Source organism: Camellia sinensis, chromosome 14 (genome assembly GCF_055761805.1).
Source record: "Camellia sinensis isolate YWXY chromosome 14, ASM5576180v1, whole genome shotgun sequence".
In the NCBI taxonomy this organism is placed as follows: Eukaryota; Viridiplantae; Streptophyta; class Magnoliopsida; order Ericales; family Theaceae; genus Camellia; species Camellia sinensis.
In genome coordinates, this window is record NC_138974.1 from 29,112,537 (window position 1) to 29,133,515 (window position 20,979).

Sequence of the window (20,979 nt, forward strand, 5' to 3'; positions counted from 1 at the left end):
TATGAGTTGTAGTGTAAATGACCAAGGATAATGGCCTTTTGAGCTTTGGAGAAGAGAGCTATGGAGGATGGAATGTATAAGCCTTAACCAAAATTTTCTAACCCTTGAAAAATGAGATGGAGGGTTGGTTATATAGAGGGAGAGAAGTAAGGCTTCTTGGAGAAGCCAAGAGAGAGGTTCAAAGCTTCTAAAAGAAGCTTGACTAAAGGGGTCAAGCTTCTTGAGGAAGTTAGACCAAAAGGGTCAAGTCTTCTACAAGAAGCTTGACCAAAAGGGTCAAACTTCTCTTACCAACCAAGCAAAGGGGTCAAAACCCCCTTTTAAGGACCAAAACAAGGACAAAACCCTCGGATAGTGGGTCAAGTGCAAAACAACTGTCATAGCTGGAACACACTTGAGAGGAGCAAAAAGCAGAAAGCTGGCCGACCAGCTAAGGTGGCCGGCCGGCCACTCCCCCTGGTTGGCCGACCAGGGGTCAAAAAGGTCAAGCAAAAAAGCTGGTCGGCCTCCCTAGAAATGTGGCCTCCCAGATGAGTAGAATACAGCTGTGTGGTGAAAAACCAGAAAATGTGACCTAGGAGAGAGAAAAACCAGCTTTTTAGAGGGGTTCAAAAGGGTCAAGAAGAATTACTGGTCGGCCTACCCATATTGGTGGCCTCCTAGATGAGCACAACACAATGATGGTGTGAAAAGCCAGAAATTGTGGCTCAAAAGTGAGAAAAACCAGCTTCTGTCAGAAAAACCGGCTTTTGGAGAGAGAAAATGAGAAAACTGGTTTTTCAGGGGAAAAGGTGGCCTCCCACCATCCTACCATCTTCCTAACAATGAAAATAGGATCTTTACCAAAAATGGACCAAAACGGATGCAAAACGAAGGTTCGGGGGCCAAAACACGCGGTTTGGGGCCCCGAAAATAGGCTGTTAGGCACTGGAAGTGGCGTATGACCACGAAGGTGGTCTCCTGGGCCACAGTGTCCCTCAAAAGGGAGGAAGCAAGGTGTGTGCCAAAAACCGGAGCAAACAGAGGTAGTTAAGCGGTCCCAAACCGAGGCACACGGCCGACGGCTCCGAAAACTGGAAACTGGGCTCCAAACGAGAAAAATGGCCTACGACCACGAAACGTAGCCTACAACCACTGAGAGATGGTCTACAAGACCTCTCCCTCCCTTCGGGAAGAGAAAACAGAGAAAACAAGACCTGATTCGCAAACCGAGACAAAGCACAAAAGAGCTCCAAAATTCGGAGGCAAGGCTCGCAGTCGAGACTCCGCAACCTCCGAACGAGCACAATATGCAACATCACCGAGCGCTCAGTTAGTGACGTCTGAGTCTTAAGGTCGGTCAAAAATGGGGTGTCTACACCAAACCAGATCAACGCCATCCTAGAGTTGAAGAGCCCGACGTCGGCAAAACAGGTGCAGATGTTAACTGGAAGGGCCGCAGCCCTGAATAGATTCATCAGTAGAAGCTTAGATAAGTGCAGACCTTTCTTCAACTTGGTGAAAAAAGCCACAGACTTCTTGTGGACCGAAGAATGTGAAGTCGCTTTGGCCGACCTGAAGAAATACCTGACCACAGCTCCAGTTCTTTCAAATCTAGAACTTGGGGTGGAGTTGTTCTTGTACTTAGCCGTTTCAGAATATGCGATAAGTGCAGTACTAATTCGAGAAGAAAAAATGGAGCAAAGGGCTGTTTACTATGTAAGCAAAACCCTAGCTGATGCAGAAATAAGGTATCTACCCTTAAAGAAATTGACACTAGCTTTAGTAATGGCTTCAAAGAAGTTGAATCACTACTTCCAAGCCCATAAAATTGTGGTGCTAACAGAGCACCCCTTGAAGTCCTTACTGCAACAAGGAGACCTGACAGGAAGAATAGCCAGGTGGGCAATCACCCTAGGCTAGTATGACCTGGAGTACAGGCCAAGGACAGCAATTAAAGGCCAGGTTCTGGCCGACTTCGTGGCCGAGTTCACGCCAGAATCCATCAAACATTGGGCTCCGTTGAGCCAAGATGAACGATGTCCAACCAAACAAGAAGAAGCTCAATCAAAGGCGAAAGAACAAAGAAAAAAAGAAAAACTCAGACCCTGCAGCATTTACATCGGCGACTCCTTTCGACTGTTCGTTGATGGGAGTTCAAACCGACAGGGAGCGGGGGCAGGAGTAGTGCTTATATCCCCAGATGGGCAGGTACTAGAACAATCAATTCGTTTGGGGTTCAAGGCCTCAAACAATGAAGCAGAGTATGAAGCACTCATTGCAGGACTAAAGCTGGCAGCAGCAGTGCAAGCAGATGAGGTAATAGTTTTTTGCGATTCACAACTAATAGTTAACCAGACAACAGGCGAGTTTACAGCTCGAGATGAACGAATGTCAGCCTACGCAAAGGAGGTCATCAGGCTGTCAGCCTTGTTTCAGAACTGCCGACTACTTCAGGTAAGCCGAGATGATAATAGCCACGCCGATGTATTGGCCAACCTAGCTAGTGCAGTACAGCCTGGAAAAGCAAGGACAATAATGATTGACTACCTGTCGGGCCCGAGCATTGAACCAGTAACCACAGAGCATGAAACAATGTGCATAGACATGAGACCAAGCTGGATGGACGCAATTGTTGCGTTCCTAAAAGAAGGAAAGCTGCCAGATGACCGCAAGGAGGCACACAAGATCAGATTGAAGTCGGCAAGATTCAATCTGACAACAGAAGGACATCTGTACAGAAGGTTCCTCACTGGACCCCTTTTAAGGTGCGTACATCCTTTACAAGTTGAAGATTTTTTATATGAAATTCATGAAGGAATTTGTGGAAGCCACGTCGGGGCAGATCACTCGCCCATAGGGCTATTACCCAGGGGTATTGGTGGCCTTACATGCAAAAAGATGCAGAAGCCTACGTGAAGAAGTGTGAACAATGCCAAAGGTTTGCACCTTTGATACACCAGCCAGCTGCTGACCTGAACCATGTATCCAGTCCTTGGCCATTTGCCCAATGGGGCATGGATCTCATTGGGCAATTACCCCAAGTAACTGGACAAAGAAAGTACTTTCTGGTAGCAACGGACTACTTCACAAAATGGATAGAAGCTGAACCTCTTGCCAAGATCCGAGATGTGGACGTGAAAAACATCATTTGGAAAAACATTATCACCAGGTTTGGGATTCTAAGAGCAATTATTGCAGACAATGGAACTTAATTTGACAGTAAACTAATCAAGAACTTCTGTACAAAGTTCAAGATCAAGAACTGCTTTCAACCCGAAGCTTTCCACAAAGCAATGGACAAGTAGAAGCATCCAACAAAGTAATTTTGGATAGAATAAAAAAGAGACTGCAGGCAGCAAAAGGAAAGTGGGTAGACGAACTACCCAATGTACTCTGGGCATATCGAACTACGCCGAGAAGATCAATAGGGGAATCCCCCTTTGCCATGGCTTATGGCACAGAAGCAGTCATTCCACTGGAGGTCGGCATCCTTGGGATCAGAACCCAGGGGGTAGAGAACGGGACTAATGATGTACTCTTAGCCTGAGATCTAGATCTTCTAGAAGAAAAAAAAAGAGAAAGCTGCAATTCAGCTCGCAGCATACCTGCAACAGCTTGCTAGAGTTTATAACAAAAAGGTTAACCTAAGGAAATTTCAGATTGGTGACCTCGTCTTAAGAAAAGTCGTCGGCGACAAGAAGGATCCCAGAGAGGGAAAACTTGGCCCAAATTGGGAAGGACCCTACAAAATCATCTCGGTGCTGGGCAATAGGGCATATCGGCTTGAAGATAATGAGGGCAAAGAGTTGCCAAGACCCTGGAACACTTGTAACCTGAAACTTTTCTATCATTGAGATTTGACTTATTTTTTGCCGACGTCATAAATAAAATTTTAGCAAGATTCTTCAACACTTGTGACTGATAAAGATACATAATGTTGTTTCTAGAATGCATAAATAATGAGAACCCAAGTGGAACTCAGGTTCACATTAGAGGACAGAAAGAAGACGAAGATGTTTAACACTTGTTGAAATTTGTGGACAATTTACAAGTTGAAATTAAATCGAAATCATTGTTTAACACTTGTTGAAATTTGTGGACAATTTACAAGTTGAAGTTAAATCGAAATCATTGTTTAACACTTGTTGAAATTTGTGGACAATTTACAAGTTAAAATTAAACCGAAATCATTGTTTAACACTTGTTGAAATTTGTGGACAATTTACAAGTTGAAGTTAAACCGAAATCATTGTTTAACACTTGTTGAAATTTGTGGACAATTTACAAGTTAAGTTAAACAGAAATCATTGTTTAACACTTGTTGAAATTTGTAGACAATTTACAAGTTGAAGTTAAACCGAAATCATTGTTTAACACTTGTTGAAATTTGTGGACAATTTACAAGTTAAGTTAAACCGAAATCATTGTTTAACACTTGTTGAAATTTGTGGACAATTTACAAGTTAAGTTAAATCGAAATCATTGTTGAACACTTGTTGAAATTTGTGGACAATTTGCAATTTGAAATTAAACCGAGATCATTGTTTAACACTTGTTGAAATTCATAGCAATTTACAAGCCGAAGTTAAACCCAGATTATTGTTTAAACACTTGTTGAAATTTATAGCAATTTACAAGTTGAGTTAAACCAGTATGATGTCCAACACTCGTTAAAAGTTTACAAGTTAAGTTAAACCGAGAAGTTTGTCTATCCGAGGTGTGTCACCCCGAGAAGATTGCACAAAAAAGGAAGAGTATGTTAAAGACATGCATAATATTCTAAGTATAGAATCACGCGAAAATAGTCAAAAGAAGACAAAGGTACAAGCACTCGGTAAAGGAAAGTTGTATTAGCATTCAACAAAAAGAGGGCACATCGGCCATACGGAGGGCTTACATTGTTTCGAAAACGAAGGAAAACAAACGTACAAAAGACAGAAGAAAAAAGACATGAAAATTAAGATTCCTCAGCATCAGCAGTAAGCTGGGTTGGGACCTCGGAAGACTGTTGAGAAGCCACCTCGGCCACCTTCTCCGCCACAAGCTCAGTATCAATCTCTTGCAAGGTTTCATCAATACTCTTGTCGGCGAGGGGGACATCGAATAAAGCTTTCTCAGGAGCAGCTTCTTTGCGAACCTCCTCATCCTCCTCATCTTGAGTCAAGTCTAGGACTTGCTCATTTTGAGGAGGAGACTTGGCCCCAATTGCTTCCTTGGGTCTTCTCACCAGGGTCTCGTCTTCAGATTCAGATTCGTCATCAGATTGAGTTGGTGGAGGAGTTGGAGGGAACGAAAGAGGAATGGCGTCGGCTTTCCGAAGTGGCAAGTCCACGGGGACCTCAAGCTTCTTTAGAAGAGACATCCAACAAAGGGTGAAACCCTTGTTGCATGCCTGCGTCACTTGAATTCCATAAGCCTCTGTAACGTCGGCCATACCTTGAGCATATGCCTTCTCATCGGCGTCCTTAATTTCAGCCTCTTTGGTGGCCAAGGCTTCTTAAAGCTCTTTTTTGGCTTGGGCCATCTTCTCCTCGACCTCTTTTCTTTGGGACTCAGAAACCTTTCTGATGGCTTCGGCAGATTCAGCCTTCTCTTCGGCGTCAGTTTGGGCTTTGATTGTAGCCTCAGCTTGGTCCTCCAACTTTTTCATCTTTGATTGTAAACTCTTGTTGGCTTTTTGAAGAGTAGAGAACTCCCTCTTAATCTCGGCCAAATTCTCTCGATTTTCAAAAGATTGAATAGAGAAAGAATGGGCATGCTGGATAGCTTGAAAAAAACACAAAACAAAAGTTACTAAGAAATTTTCTAAGTATAAGAAAGAAGGAAAAAAGTACCAGATGAAAGACACTTACTTGAACAGAACGTTGAAGCATCAAAGCGTAGTTTTCGTACTCACTCATCTCGGCATTTCAATTAAGATCGCCGGGGAGGAGCAGAGCAGTACTGAGGGCTACGCCAATGTTGATGTCATCAGCACTATCATTAGCCATGACTGGCTTATCTTCCAGAGTAATTTTTGAAGCCCAAGGGGCATCATTCTTTTTAGACCCCGAGGTGGTTGCAGAAGATGACCTCGGCTTTTTTGATTTTGGGGATTCTGATGGCTGGGCTTCAGAGCACCTCTTCTCAGCAGAGGGTTGAGATTTGTCAATCTCAGCCAACTTGGAGATCGGCAAAGTATCCACAGATTCAGTCTGAGTTACCTTAGCCTTTGGTTGAGCCTTCTTGATTCGTTTTGGCTTTGGAAGAGGCAGGGTTTGTGTTGGTTGTGTATCAACATTAGAAGGGATGCTGGCCAAAAGATCTTTTGCAATTGGTTTTGGGTGACCCATCTCGGCAGTAGAAATTGTTCGGCGTCGACGGCGGCGTTGTGATATTGGAATCAAGTATGGAGCCGAGGTTGATGGCTGATCAGCTAGATCGGAAGTTGACCCTTGATCTGTCCGAGATGTGGACACAGTCTGTGGAGTTGTAGCAGAAAGTGGACAAAGGCTTTTTTTCTTCCTCTTAGGGACGTCGGGCAGAGCTGACTTATAGGTTGGGATACAGTTGAGAAGCAAAGGCGCCTTCCGTTTGTGAACCGGAAGGTTCAGTAGCATCTTCAAATCCTTGCTGGGGAGGAAGGATTGGCAAAAGTTCTTTGGAGGCTGAGGAAGAACTGCAGAGATAGAACAACACAGACATTAGAACAAAATATTGAAAACTTTGTGCAAGAAGATAAGAAAACTTATGAAGGGTGGCCCTTACCAGCTCCTTCCCCGAAAACTGTTCGGCTTAAGGGATAAAGATGGAGATCATCGTTTGGCTGAAACTCCTAATTGCCCGAGACGATGAAGTAATCGTCTCCAGCCCCCTTGTTGGAGTCTGAGAGGTCGGCTACGATTTTATATTCAGTGGATCTCGGCTTGAGGTAGTAAACATAGTCCGTGTCTTTTCTAAGGCGACACATGGTATAATAGTACTGGAAATCGGCAGGCGTAATCCTGGCATTCTCTTGTTTGACAAAAGCTATGGTACCAGTAATAACTCGGTAAGAATTGATGGCGAGTTGCATTGGGTTCAACTTATAGAAGTGAAGGATTTGACGGAAAAAATGGTCAAGTGGAAACTGGAGTCCACACTCAATAAAGGCAACCACAGGGAAAGGCATGGAGTTATCTGTAGGCATGATGGAGTCATCGTAACCAGCCAACCTCAGATTGACATCGGCTGGGATTTCAAACTCTTGCCTAAAAAATTCTAGCTTAGAGGGGGTGTCTACCCAATGTTTTCACATACCCATAATATCGGGATAACTAAAGGTATTGGATTTCAGAAAGAAGATGTTTCAAAAAGGGTTATTGGGACCTCGGCAAAAAACCTAGGTTTGAGCTGGTGCAGAAATTTGTAAGAGATGTTTCAGTTCTTCCTAAGAGTGGATGGATTCTGCAGACAAATCCCAAACCTAAATCTATGAAAATAAAGATTGAAGGCACAGATCTGGAAAAGACACAAAAAATAAAAAACAAGAACGGAGTTTCAAAATCAAGAACAGAGATGGTCTACCAAGAGCATAAAGAATACAAGAAGTATAAGGCCAAGAACAGTGGCAAAAGTACAGGGAAGTGGTGAAACAGTGCGTGTGTTCAAGATATGGGCAAGGGCAAAATCGTGGAAAAAACACATTCAAATATATGATTCACAAGTTAAAAGTTTAAACAAATGCAGTAATGGCAGCAAGTAACAGAAAGCATCAAAGAATTGAAAACGAAAGGAACAGTAAACTCACCGCAGAAAAGAAGCCGGTGTAAGGATCGCCGAAGTCAGACACTGGTTACAGAAGTAACAGAACGACAGAAGCTTCACCAGAAGGAGGAATGAAGGCAGTTGCAGAGCTTGAGGTCTGGAACAATGGCGCATTCAAGGGCTAGAGAGAGAAGAAGCAATGGAATCGAATGAAAAGTGAAAAAAAAAAAAACAAAAGAGGGAAACAAGTTTTGTCAAAAACTTGAAACGGCGGCAAAAGAGGGCAATTAATGCGCCTGGGACAACGTGAGCGTCAGACGGCGCACGTATGTGCGAGACGATTATGAAGCACGTGCCAAGTATGATCCAATAAGAAAAGGACACGTAGCCGAAACGATTGAATTGTGGTGTATGACAGCTCATACGCGTGAAGGAGTTCATTGGAATTTTCAATCTCTAAGAAGACATGTCGGCCTACGATAAATGATCTCGGATTAAACCGATATACTACCATGAGGTACTGATATAGGTTCCATCACCTCAAAATACCGAGGTAATAGAATCTAAGGGGCAGTTGTGGGGATATATTTTTGAGTACCAACACGTGGCAAGTTGACGCCGACGTGTCAGCCGAGGTGCCACGTGTCCTGGTCGTTATGTAGAGGTCATCTCGGTTAAGCCGAGGTTATATTCGAAGATATCGGAATCTAAGGTAAGCGGATAAGGGATAAGGAACAAGAGTCCTAGAATAAAGAAGAGACTTAGCCAAGATAAGAATAAAGCTCTTAGGGAGTTTATCTTTATCTCTTGAGGAGTCCAAAGTAAATACTGAACAGGAATCCATAGAAGTCAGGCTTCTATTGGGATTAGCATTGAGATAACTATAAAATAGAGGCACCCCCATGGGTCTAAGGTACGCAATTTATATTTTGTCTAGTGAGTTAAGCACTTTTGATTATCTTTGAGAGATATACTGACTTGATCGTCGGAGTGCCCCCGGGTGGACGAACCACCGCTGGAATCTTCTCTTTCTGTTACAGGTTAGCCAGGTGTCATCTATTCTGCCAGTGTTCTCTAGCTGAATACTGAGTTGGGCAGTGTGATCGGAAAATCACTCACACAGTTAGATAGGTGTAATTCCTTCAATCCTTTAGATTTGTCCAAAACTTGTTTCGGCCAATAAATCTCCCATGTCATCTTATCATTATGATGATAAACAAATTGAAGTAGATGTGATTTCTTTGAACAGCAATGCATTTTAGTGGACATGATGCAAAGTTTGAAGTTTAACCTCTGGTTAAATTTGGTCATCTGTAAGACTGTAAATGGAATTTGTCCACGGAAATTTTGAAGCTGAAATCCCAAGTTTATTAACCTTTTTATGGGAGTGTGCTATGAGTTCCCAAAATGGAATAATCTCCAAGCATATCCATAAAATGAACAAGAGCTCTTGTTAATACTGGTGAACTTCTACAGCTCTTTCAATGAGTTATCTACCGTTCGTTGATTCAAAGATAGTACTTGTATTTTTGTTGTAATGAGTTTAGTTTGAGACTTATAAATCATAAATGGCTTCTTTTGAGCAGTCAAACATAATATTCCTCTTCTGAAAATTTTATTTGATATAGGTTGAACTTGTTATCCTTCCTCGTTCAATCGTCAATGAAAATCCCCCTGAACAGCAAAACCAGCAGCCTCCACCTCCACCGCCCCCTCAACAAAATCAAGATTCTGCTGAGGAGCAGAATGAAGAGGAAGATCAAGAGGTTTATTGATTGCTCAAAACTTATCAACTTCCTCTTGTCATACTCCTTGATTGATTTCTTAGCTGTCATCTTCTATTAAAAAAAAAATTCTCTGGTGAATCTTGTGAGCTTATTATGGAAGGTTCACTTTGTAAGCAGGATGAAAATGATGAAGAGAATGAGCAACAACAGGATCAACTACCTGAGGAGTTTATCTTTAATGCAGAAGGGGGTCTAGTGGATGAGAAACTTCTCTTCTTTGCACAAGAAGCCCAGAGATGCCGAGGAAAGGCTGGGAGGGCAAAGAATGTTATACTTTCAGAGGATAGAGGCTGATATATTAAACCAATGCTTCCGAAGGTAAGTTCCCCATCTTCGCTTCTCTCAACGTTAGAGAAGAAAATGGAAATTCAGAGGGGAAAAAAAGAAGAGAAAATCTTTGATATGGATCGTCTGCCCTTTATGAACTTGTGTTTTGCTGATACTTTCAGAAACCGAAAGAAATAGCATAGAAATTAAAAGAAATGCATGGTTTCATTCTCAGTTGGCCATTCTTGAACCTGTCAAGTTAATTGATGGATTTTTTTGAGAATTTCAAGAATCTAGAACTGTGTTTTCTTTGGAAAAGTTTATTTCCGCACTTTCTCTGTCTTGACCAAGTTGCACAATCTTAATCGGGGTCCTGTAAAGAGATTAGCTGTTGATGCAACTCTTAGGGCAGCTACACCATATCAGAAGTTGCAAAGGGAGAAGGATACTCAAAAGAATAGGAAAGTGTATGTAGAGAAAATGGACAAGAGGGCTAAAAGAATGGCACGAAAAGCAGGAGCACTGGTACCATAGCACTCAAATTTCTTTTTCAAATTTTCCTGTTCATTATGTTATCAAATTTGTGGAGTGTTTTCACAGTTCTATTTTGTATTTTTTTTCCCCTGTAGTAGATCTTAGATGGATTTTTTTAAAATCTTTTTAACAATTTTTTTTTTTAAAAAAAAAAAAAAAGCTATGGGATTTGCTACTAATTACCACACTAGGAAAGACTTTTTGATTTTGATTTTTCTGTTTAGCGTAGTCACTTGCTTATCCGAAAACCGTCCGAGAGGTGAGGGTGGGGGTGGGGTTGGGGGTGGGTTTGTGAAATGTAATGGGAATATGTCAATGATTATCTGACAATTTCATAAATTACAAGTGAAATCCATTTAACTTCTTGGAAATTTCCTAAATTCAAAATGGAGTGCAATCGCTTTAAATTTTTTCCAAAACCCTGAAACTGCTTTTGTTGATGGTTGATTTCCCCCTAGAATATCCAGTTTAACTTGGGTTGATCATGGATTCCTCTGATCCAACTTCAGAGGGGTTCACCCTAGAATGTCCAGTTTAACAGTTTAACTTGGGGATGTTGGTGGGCTCACAGGACTTGTGTCCGAGTTGTGAGAAAACAACTAGTGAACTTTAGGATTAATTTTATTTCTGGGATTTTTTCCATGGCAGGTAATATTTGTGGTCGATGCTAGTGGAAGCATGGCATTGAACCGTATGCAGAATGTAAAAGGCACTGCTCTTAAATTACTGGCAGAGAGTTATACAAGCAGAGATCAGTTGCGTTTAAAGACATTAATAACATTGACTGTTCAAGCTGAAAATATCGTTTTACTATTTCTCTGGTTACTTCTATCATTAATTCAATGGTAAATTTAAATTTCGGTATAGTACTCCTATCCTTTTCATTTTTCCTCCCAATTGCATTCTGTTTTCAGCATTCCAGTTAAATGATAAGCTTATGGAGGAATTATGCATGAATGTCTCACATAAGAGGTTATTTCTTATGACAAACAATGGTCTTGAGGTGCAATTGCCGTGCTTGTTTATTCTGAAGATGGGTTTAAATGAAATCCCATTTGTACTGCTCATTTGTCGAAATTGTCAAAATTTGTATAAGTCATTCTTGATCATATGCTGATGACCTGGAGCATGCCTCTTTCTATTGAAAAGATCATATGGTGGAAGTTTCATTGTTGGAAACGGAAGGCATGATTTGCAGGCCTTTTGTCCAAGCCCACATATTACTCATTTGTCACTTTCATTTCTGTTAAGCTTATTTTATTGTAATAGTTACTGAGTATCGTTTTTAAATATACTGTTTAAGGTCACATTTATTAATTTTTGTTAAGTCTTTTATTCCTTTATGACTACCTATCTGATTTAGTTTACTGTTAACCTAAAATAGGTTTCGATCATTTCTTTTCGTGGAGATTCAGCAGAAGTTCTGTTGCCACCTTCCAGGTCAATTGCAATGGCAAGAAAACGTCTTGAGAGACTTCCTTGTGGAGGAGGTTCCCCCCTAGCTCACGGTCGTACCACAGTATGCAAGTTCATCTAAATCTTATAATTGCTAGGGTCTTGGCTAAAAATGTCAGAAGCATATAAATTACCTGAAATACGTGAGAGTTTTTTAATTTGTATTGACTGATCTGTTGTGTAATATTTGATTCGTGTATTTCATGAAGATATGTATATCTTTGCCTGAGCTATTTGAAAATAATAATTGTTTTCTAGTTTTTAGTATGTATGCATTGCTTTCTTTCCTCTCCTTTACTTTGTTGGATTTCTATTTGAACCACTTCCATCTGCATCATGATTCTCAGCTCTTAAACAAACAAACAAACCTGAAATTTGTAACTATGATTGTTGACATTGTCTCTAACATTTGTATTAACCTGAACTCCTTAGGCTGTCAGGGTTGGGCTAAATGCGGGGAAAAGTGGTGATGTTGGACACATAATGATTGTTGCAATAACTGATGGTCGAGCCAACATATCATCGAAAAGATCCACTGATCCTGAAGCTACTGCTGCTTCTGATGCTCCTAGACCTTCTACTCAAGAATTGAAGGTAAATTTATGCATCAAGAAATAAAAATAAAAAATAAAAAGCAGCACAATCACAGTATTGCAGGACCTGATAATATGCGGGCTTCTTTAGGTACAAATGCTAAATGCTAAATAATATCACAATCAGATGGTATTACATGCCTTTTCACATAAATTTCACCATCAAAGAAATAGGGTAAAAATTTGAAGTGTGAATGTCACGATAATTAATGGATCTTTTCCCTCCCAAACACACATTAAGGTGTATTAATTGGGCGTTGTTTTTTTTATTTCGGTTGTATTGTCTTTTGAAGGATGAGATTCTTGAAGTTGCTGGGAAAATATACAAAGCAGGGATGTCTCTTCTTGTCATTGACACGGAAAATAAGTTCGTCTCCACAGGCTTTGCCAAAGAGATTGCAAGAGTTGCTCAAGGTTTGATTGCTTGGAATGCCCTTTGATTTTCTATTACGAGTTTCTCATGTCTAACTATTTTTTTGCAAAATTGTTTTTTAGGAAAATATTACTATTTGCCAAATGCTTCAGATGCTGTTATATCTACTACGACAAAGGATGCTTAGTCAGCTTTGAAGAACTCTTGATTTTGAATTTTAATAGTTAGCTCCAAAATTTGAGAGAAACTAAGCGGCTAAAATTATGTGTATTGTTCATTTTGTGTACCTTTTTTTTTTGGGGGGGGGGGGGTGGTAAATGTATAATTCACAAATGTGTATCTTCAACTTTGTAATTAATAATGATAGTTCTAGTTTCCAGTGTCTATTTTCTTGCATTAACATATGTTCTAGTTAATTGGTTCATATATCTTTCAATTACCTTACATGGTCGATATTTTTTCGAGAAATGAAAATTGAACATAACTAAAATACAAAAAATATAATATGTGATTGAATCTATTTTAAGTGTTGTGTGAGTCATGTTTTAATTCTGTACATATAGAATGGATCAAATTTTCAAGTGTAAACTCAAAAATTATATCTAAAAAAAAATACTAAAACATTATAGTTGAAATGAGGGAGAAAAAAATGATAGGGATAAATTTCAAATATATTTTCAGAGATTTATTTAAAATATGAATTGTTCCTTGTAATTTTAAAAATTATATTTGGCCTTTTTAAGTTCATAATTGCATAACAAATGACCCATTTATTAATAAATTATCAAGTCAATTAATAATTTTTAATAATGTATAGAAGAGTAGTTACTTTTATATATTTCAATCAGCAATTCAAATAATAAATTATGGATTGCCCATTTTATTAAAATATATTTCAATTGACAATTCAGATAATTTTATTGTTGTATAGGAGAGTAATTATAAATTTTATTTTTACTGTTAATTATGTTATATAGAAAATTTTAACAATGGGGTATTTGTAATTTCACAAATCACAAGGGGTAATCTGTATTTTAAACAAAGTTCAAGGGGTGTTTATAATTTACCCTATAAAGTATCTACCATATTTCGTGTTATATAAAATTTTTAAAACTTGGAATCGAATCGAATTTTATGATTCAATTTTAGTCCAATTACATAAATTTAACGATTTAGTTATAGTTTTAAATTTTTTTAATTAATAACAAATTGATTTAATTTTTGATTTACTTTAAAACTAAAACAATCCTATTTTTTTTTATGGGTGAAGCACCAATAAATTTCAAAATATGATATTATGAACGGTTTAGTCCTCCTTTTTTTCTTATAAACCAAAAGCCTCATTAAAGTGGAAATTACATAAAAGAGTAGTCACTTACATGTTTGAGTTTAATTTTTTAGGGATAAAAGTGATTTTCTCAAAATGTAAAATTACACATTTGGGCAATTTGTATTATAGAAGTTTTAGATTTTCACACATTACGAACAGAAACCTAAACTCTAATGTAACACTCCAATAATGTAAAACTTCAATGTAACATACTAAAAAACTCTTTGGTGTACTTTTCCCAAACGTAACAACGTAATACTCAAAAAAAAAAAATTTATTTGGTGTACTTTTCCTAAACGTAACTCTCCAATGTAAAAATAAATAAAAATAAATAAATAAATACTTAGTGTACTTTTCCAAACGTAATACTTCACTTAGTGTAATCCCAAACGTAACACTCCAATGTAACACAAAAAAATTAAAAAAAAATCCTTAGTGTATTTTTTTCAAACGTAATACTCACAGTTTGAAATTATACATTTGTTCAAAACTTACTAAGGAATATTTATACTCTTTTCGGAATGGTTTGAAGAATCTCACATTTTTTTTTAGTGTTGCATTGGAGTGTTACGTTTAGGAAAAGTATACTAAGAAGTTTTTTTTTAGTGTTACATTGGAGCGTTACGTTTGGGAAAACTACACCAAAATTTTTTTTTTGTGTGTATTACATCAAACTGTTACACTAGGATTTTTTTTTTTTTTGAAATGTTATATTGAAGTGTTACGTTTGGAAAAAGTACATTAATGAGTGTTTTTTTTTTTTTTTTGTGTGTTACATTAGAATGTTAAACTAAGAAGTTTTTGTGTGTTACATTAAGGAATTTTTTTATAGTATTATTATAGACGCGCCCTCGGCCTCACTACAGTTTGGACTCAATTTGTGTCACGGTCCTGTATCTAATCTCGCAGAGTGCAATGCAAGACCGATGACTCATCAAAGAGTCCAAATCCGGCAAATCGTTTTGGAAAACAGATTTTTTTAGAAAGAATTGTCAAACATGGACTGCTTTGCCAGATACAGAGTCGCCACCTAAATATTTATTTTGGAGGAATTTAGGAAACCCTGACTCGTTGCCTAAGGTCACGTGTCCGTCATCACCAAAGTTGCCTCGACTCGGAAACTTGGGTACGATTGGGAAAGGTCACTTCATGAGCACCCCCGCTCGCCCGATCAAAGATCGGCCTCTACTAACCATGATATCTAGTTTTGAAAACATATGCGTTCTTATTCCGGTTATTAGCCTAGATTTACTATGTGATGCGCACAGCATACAAGTATAGACTGGATCGCCTAAATTGGAACAAAACATTTCATTTTGGTTTTTGAAAGCGGTTTGCTACTCGCAAGTAGGCTTGAAATGCAGATTTTGCCACCCTCGGGTGGGCTTAGAAAAGATGGTTTTGCCACTATCTCGTGTTCTTAAAACTCACAATCAATGTATTATTCCAATTCAAATAACCCAACCTTCACCCACAGGCATTCGGGCAGTTATATCATATAAGTAAATAGCCTCATGGTAAAGCATGCTATCATGGCAGTCACTCACACGCGTGCAAGAATGCTAAAGCATAACCACTTACCGAGTACTCCAAGCCAAAACAGAAACTAATTAGAAATCCATGCATGGTCCTAACTATACAGAAATGCCTAATGCGACACATGCAAAATGCAACTAAGATAGGCTCGGCTATTCTAAAGATGGCATGTGAAATGCTACAACTAACAAGTATTCAACTCGGAATTGAAATACAAATGCAGTTAGTATGATGCGCCGAGCCCGGTGCATGCAAAACAGATAAATGAATGCAAACATGCTATCATGCTGTATGTTAATTGAAACATGCCCAAATCTAACCATCATAAGCTGGTAAATAAAAGGGAGAAAGACGTAGGGTTGGAAGACATACATCACACGCACGCACACTTATTACAGTTGTGCCCTCGCTCGGAGGGTCCAAATAAATAATATACAGTCCGAATAAATAGTACAGTACGAATAAATACAAAATCCTAATTAATTAACAAATTAATCTAGGAAAGCAGATAAATTAGCACGCAAATCCATGGACCGCCTCAGCTTTGTTCCAAATGATGAATGATGCATGCTTGAGTTGCCTTGCGCAGAAATCCATTACGATGCCCCAGTTTGCCTCTGTTTGCAATTGTTCTTGGAATATTGCGCAACGCTCCAGAAGGCAGTTGATTTCTGATTTACTACAACAGAGAGCAACAAAGGGGCATGGCAAAGTATTTTCACATATGTATGCATGACTACTCTTCAGGGAGTGTAGTCCTCGATTCTCGTGCCACCAATCACGCATCTCAATGCATGATGGCCGAGGAGTCGAATTGCACGACTCGATGTGAAAAGACCTAAACTCCATCATGGGTAATCCGGAGTGTCGGCGACCGGGAATTGAGACACGTTCCGTCACTCGGAGTACGAAACGTCCCTCGTTTCCCGTGCTTGGGCTAACTCCTATCCCAAACATGATGCAAATGAGATGGCATACACAATGCGATTAACATACAACCTAGCATACGCAATGCTATGAAATGGCATACACAATGCTCAATGTGACATGGCATACACGATGCTCTAACATGCAATCTAGCATACGCAATGCTATGGACCGAAATGACATACACAATGCACGATGGACTTACACCAACACGAATGGACCTCAGCCACACTCACATCAGTGGCCATTAGATGAAAAAGAGACAACTGAAATGCGTGTACACGTGCATGTATACCGAGGACCGAACCTAAGGCATAAAATGCCACTCTACCAAAACATGGCAAGAGATGAAAGATGGCATACAAACATGTAATCTCCAGCACTGAAACATGATGCTAAATGATCCCGAAACATGGAAATATGGCACCCGATGCATGAAATATGCCCCGAAACTCAAAGCTATGCACGTGTATTGAATTATAGCTATGCAAAGCAAGCATTATTTGGCCATGAAGTACAAAGACAGAGCCAAGGCAGTCCCAAAACATGCACATTTCTAGTTTAAAGCATGGCCAAAAAGTGCTAACATGATGGACTAAAATAGCATGCAACATTGGCTAGCAAGCATGGTTTACATGGCATGTATATGAAGCGTATGAGAACTCATCAAACCAGCCAAAAACAGTGAATAAAATATGTCAAAATATGCCCAAATAGCCACTGAAATGCAACCAATGCATGCAAAAATGATGAGCTCCTTTAGAGGGCCATACAAGGGGTTATTAAGCACATACAAGATAGATATGTAACATGGCAAAACCACCTCTGGAAATGAGTTATGACAGCCCTAAAACCCATCAAATAGGCCCTGAAATCAGTCTCGGAAACATGCCTTTGAAAGGCCCCTTTGAAAGGCCTTGAATGGGATTGCTCTATACATGCATCATAGACATAAAATATGGAAAAATGGACTCTTAACAGAGCTTAGGCAGACCTTAAAACCCTCAGAATGAGGCCTGAAACATGACTTCAATGCATGCAAAAAGGGGTCCCTTTGGAAGGCCAACAAGACCACCAAACAAGACAAGGAGAGAGGGGGTCACTCCCCTCTGATTTTAGCTCTCAAAAATGCATCTAAGCCACTGAAAATCCACTGGATTTCAGTGGCTAAGAGGCCAAACCATGGCCAATGCAAGTGCTCTAATGCATAGCCCTAATCATGAAGAGATGAAGCATGCACAGGGGGAAGATGACCCCAAATAGAAAAGAGACCTTAAACAAACTTGAAGAGGAGATTAAAACAAGATCTTTTTCAGTTTCTGACAAATCTCGAAAATGTTCACAAGTAAGGCTAAAATATGATGCAAAAAAAGCCCTAAAAGAGAGATAGAGGGTAAGGGGAAGTAGATGACCTCAAACAGTAAAGTGCCCTTAAACAAAGTTGAAGAGGAGCTCGAAATAAGACACTTTACAATTTAGGTCGAGGCCCAGAAATGCTTGCAAATAGGGCTAAGTAATGAAGCAAAATAAGGCTAAAAAGGGGGAAATGAAGACTTACCCTTGTAGAGCCGACCTCCAACAGCTTCTGGGCCAAGAATGTGACTCTTCAAGCTCTGCAAATGACCTCCAAGATGCTGGAATGGATGGTGGGGGTGGTAGGCTATGAGGTGTAGTGTAAAATGGCCAAGAATATTAGGGTTTGGAGCTTGGAGAAGAAGGCTATGGAGGATGGAGTGGGTATGCTTTAACCAAAATGTCTAACCCTTGCAAAATGAGATGGAGGGTTGGTTATATAGAGGGAGAGAAGTAAGGCTTCTTGGAGAAGCCAAGAGAGAGGTTTAAAGCTTCTAAAAGAAGCTTGACCAAAAGGGTCAAACTCCTTCTACCAACTAAGCAAAGGGGTCAAAACCCCCTTTTAAGGACCAAAACAAGGACAAAACCCTCGGACAGTGGGTCAAGTGCAAAACAGCTGGCATAGCTGGAACACACTTGAGAAGAGCAAAAAGCAGAAAGCTGGCTGACCAGCTAGGGTGGCCGGCCGGCCACTCCAACTGGTCGGCCGACCAGGGGTCAAAAGGGTCAAGCAAAAAAGCTGGTCAGCCTCCCCAGGAAGGTGGCCTCCCAGATGAGTAGAATACAGCTGTGTGGTGAAAAACCAGAAAATGTGACCTAGGAGAGAGAAAAACCAACTTTTTAGAGGGGTTCAAAAGGGTCAAGAAGAATTACTGGTCGGCCTACCCATATTGGTGGCCTCCCAGATGAGCACAACACAATGATGGTGTGAAAAATCAGAAATTGTGGCTCAAAAGTGAGAAAAACCAACTTTTTGTCAGAAAAATCGACTTTTGGAGAGAGAAAATGAGAAAACTGATTTTTCAGGGGAAAAGGTGGCCTCCCACCATCCTACCACCTCCCTAGCAATGAAAATAGGGTTCCTACCAAAAATGGACCAAAACGGATGCAAAACGAAGGTTCGGGGGCCAAAACGCATAGTCTGGGGCCCTGAAAACAGGCTGTTAGGCACCGGAAGTGGCGTATGACCACGAAGATGGTCTCCTGGGCCACAGTGTCCCTCTAAAGGGAGGAAATAAGGGGTGTGCCAAAAACCAGAGCAATCGGAGGTAATTAACCGATCCCGAACCGAGGCACACGGCCGACGGCTCCGAAAATCGAAAACTGGGCTCCAAACGGGAAAAATGGCCTACGACCACGAAACGTAGCCTACGGCCACTGAGAGATGGTCTACGAGACCTCTCCCTTCCTTCGGGAAGAGAAAACAGAGAAAACATAACCTGGTTCGCAAATCGAGGCAAAGCACAAAAGAGCTCTAAAGTCCGGAGGCAAGGCTCGCAGCCGAGACTCCGCAACCTCAGAACGAGCACAATATGTAACATCACCGAGCGCTCGGTTGGTGACGTCTGAGTCTTAAGGTCGGTAAAAAATGGTGTGTCTACAATTATATTAGAGTGTTATGTTTGAAAAAAGTACATCAAGAAATTTTTTTTATATGTTACATTAGAGTGTTACACTAAGGACTTTTTGTGTGTTATATTAGAGCATGTTTGGGAAGGAGATCTCAGGCTAAATTAGCCACATGTGGACAAAAGAGGCTTTTCTAGCCACATGCAGACAAAAACTGAAAATGGTCTTGGCAATAGCCAATGCCAAAGTAGATTTACGAAACTACCCCCATGAAAGAAGGGCATGCGTCAGCACCCACAAAAAAGTTTTAAAAAAAAAAACATTTTCCCAAAAAACACCTTCTCCCAGAAAAAACAAAGAAAGTTGGAAAGAAAAAAATTAACTTTTTTTTTTTGTTTTTTGTTAAAATATTTTGTAAAAATAAATTCAAACTCTATTTTATAAAAATAGTTTTAAATATTTTAATTTTTCTGTTATGTATTTGGTTATGAAGTGTAGAGTTCTGAAAGTAGTATGGAGTTTCAAGTTATGTGTTTGGTTATGAGTTTTAAAAATAATTTATTAATTCAGTTTTATTTTATGTGTTTGGTTACGATTTGAGTGTAGAATTGTTTTTAAATTTAAAATATTAACATTTTAAATTATTTAAATTTTTTGAATATTTAAATTATTTAAATTTTTTTGTTAAAATAATTTTTTGAATATTTAAATTATTTAAATTTTTACGATTTAATTTATTTTAATTTTTTACTTATTAAATTTTTTAGATTATTTAAATTATTTAAATATTTAAAATAAAATTAAAAGTAAATTTAAAATTAAATTAAAATTAAATTATTTAAAGTACACAGGACAATAAAATAAAAGCTCACTTTTTATCACGTCTTTCACAGAAAATGAAAAAAAAAATTAATTTTAAAAATCAAAATAGAAAAACGCATGAAAAAATAGATATCATTTTTTTATCATGTGCCACGGCAATATATGATTTTTGACATCATTTTAAATAAATGACATGAAAAAACGTTTTTCCAAAAAACCAAACAAAGTAAAAAATAAAGAATAAAAAATTTAAAACATAAAATAGCAGTTGCCACATAATTTAAAAATAATGAAAACACATGAAAAACCATTTTTGAAAACAAAAAATAAATTAATGTATACAAATAAAAAAAATTTGTAAAGCGTAAATGAAAAAAAAAAGAACCACAAAAATAAGTCACATCACACCAAAAAAAAAACAAAAAAAAGTCTCATCACACAAAAAAAACAAAAAAACAAAAAAAAAATGTCAAACAAATTAATGTATACAAATAAATTTTTTTTACAGAAACGTAAATTAAAAAAAAAAGAACGACAAAAATACGTCTCATCCAAAAAAAAAGAAAAAAAAAACCCAAAAAAAAGAAATTAGCATTTGCCACGTAATAAATTAATGTATAAATAAATAAATAAATAAATGTGTACAAATAAAAAAATGACAAAAACGTAAATTAAAAAAAAAAAAACTCATCCAAAAATATGCCTCATTCAAAAGCATTTCAAAAA

The 20,979-nt window shown here is 38.7% G+C and overlaps 1 pseudogene across 1 annotated transcript; it reads left to right on the forward strand.

Moving 5' to 3' along the window:
* Nucleotides 1–9,032: 9,032 nt before the first annotated feature.
* On the forward strand, nucleotides 9,033–12,987 carry LOC114314030 (magnesium-chelatase subunit ChlD, chloroplastic-like; annotated as a pseudogene). Its single transcript, XR_014350266.1, has 10 exons — nucleotides 9,033–9,072; nucleotides 9,184–9,224; nucleotides 9,336–9,473; nucleotides 9,612–9,812; nucleotides 10,113–10,286; nucleotides 10,944–11,049; nucleotides 11,678–11,814; nucleotides 12,183–12,344; nucleotides 12,637–12,757; nucleotides 12,839–12,987. The product of XR_014350266.1 is annotated as a magnesium-chelatase subunit ChlD, chloroplastic-like (transcript).
* Nucleotides 12,988–20,979: the final 7,992 nt, after the last annotated feature.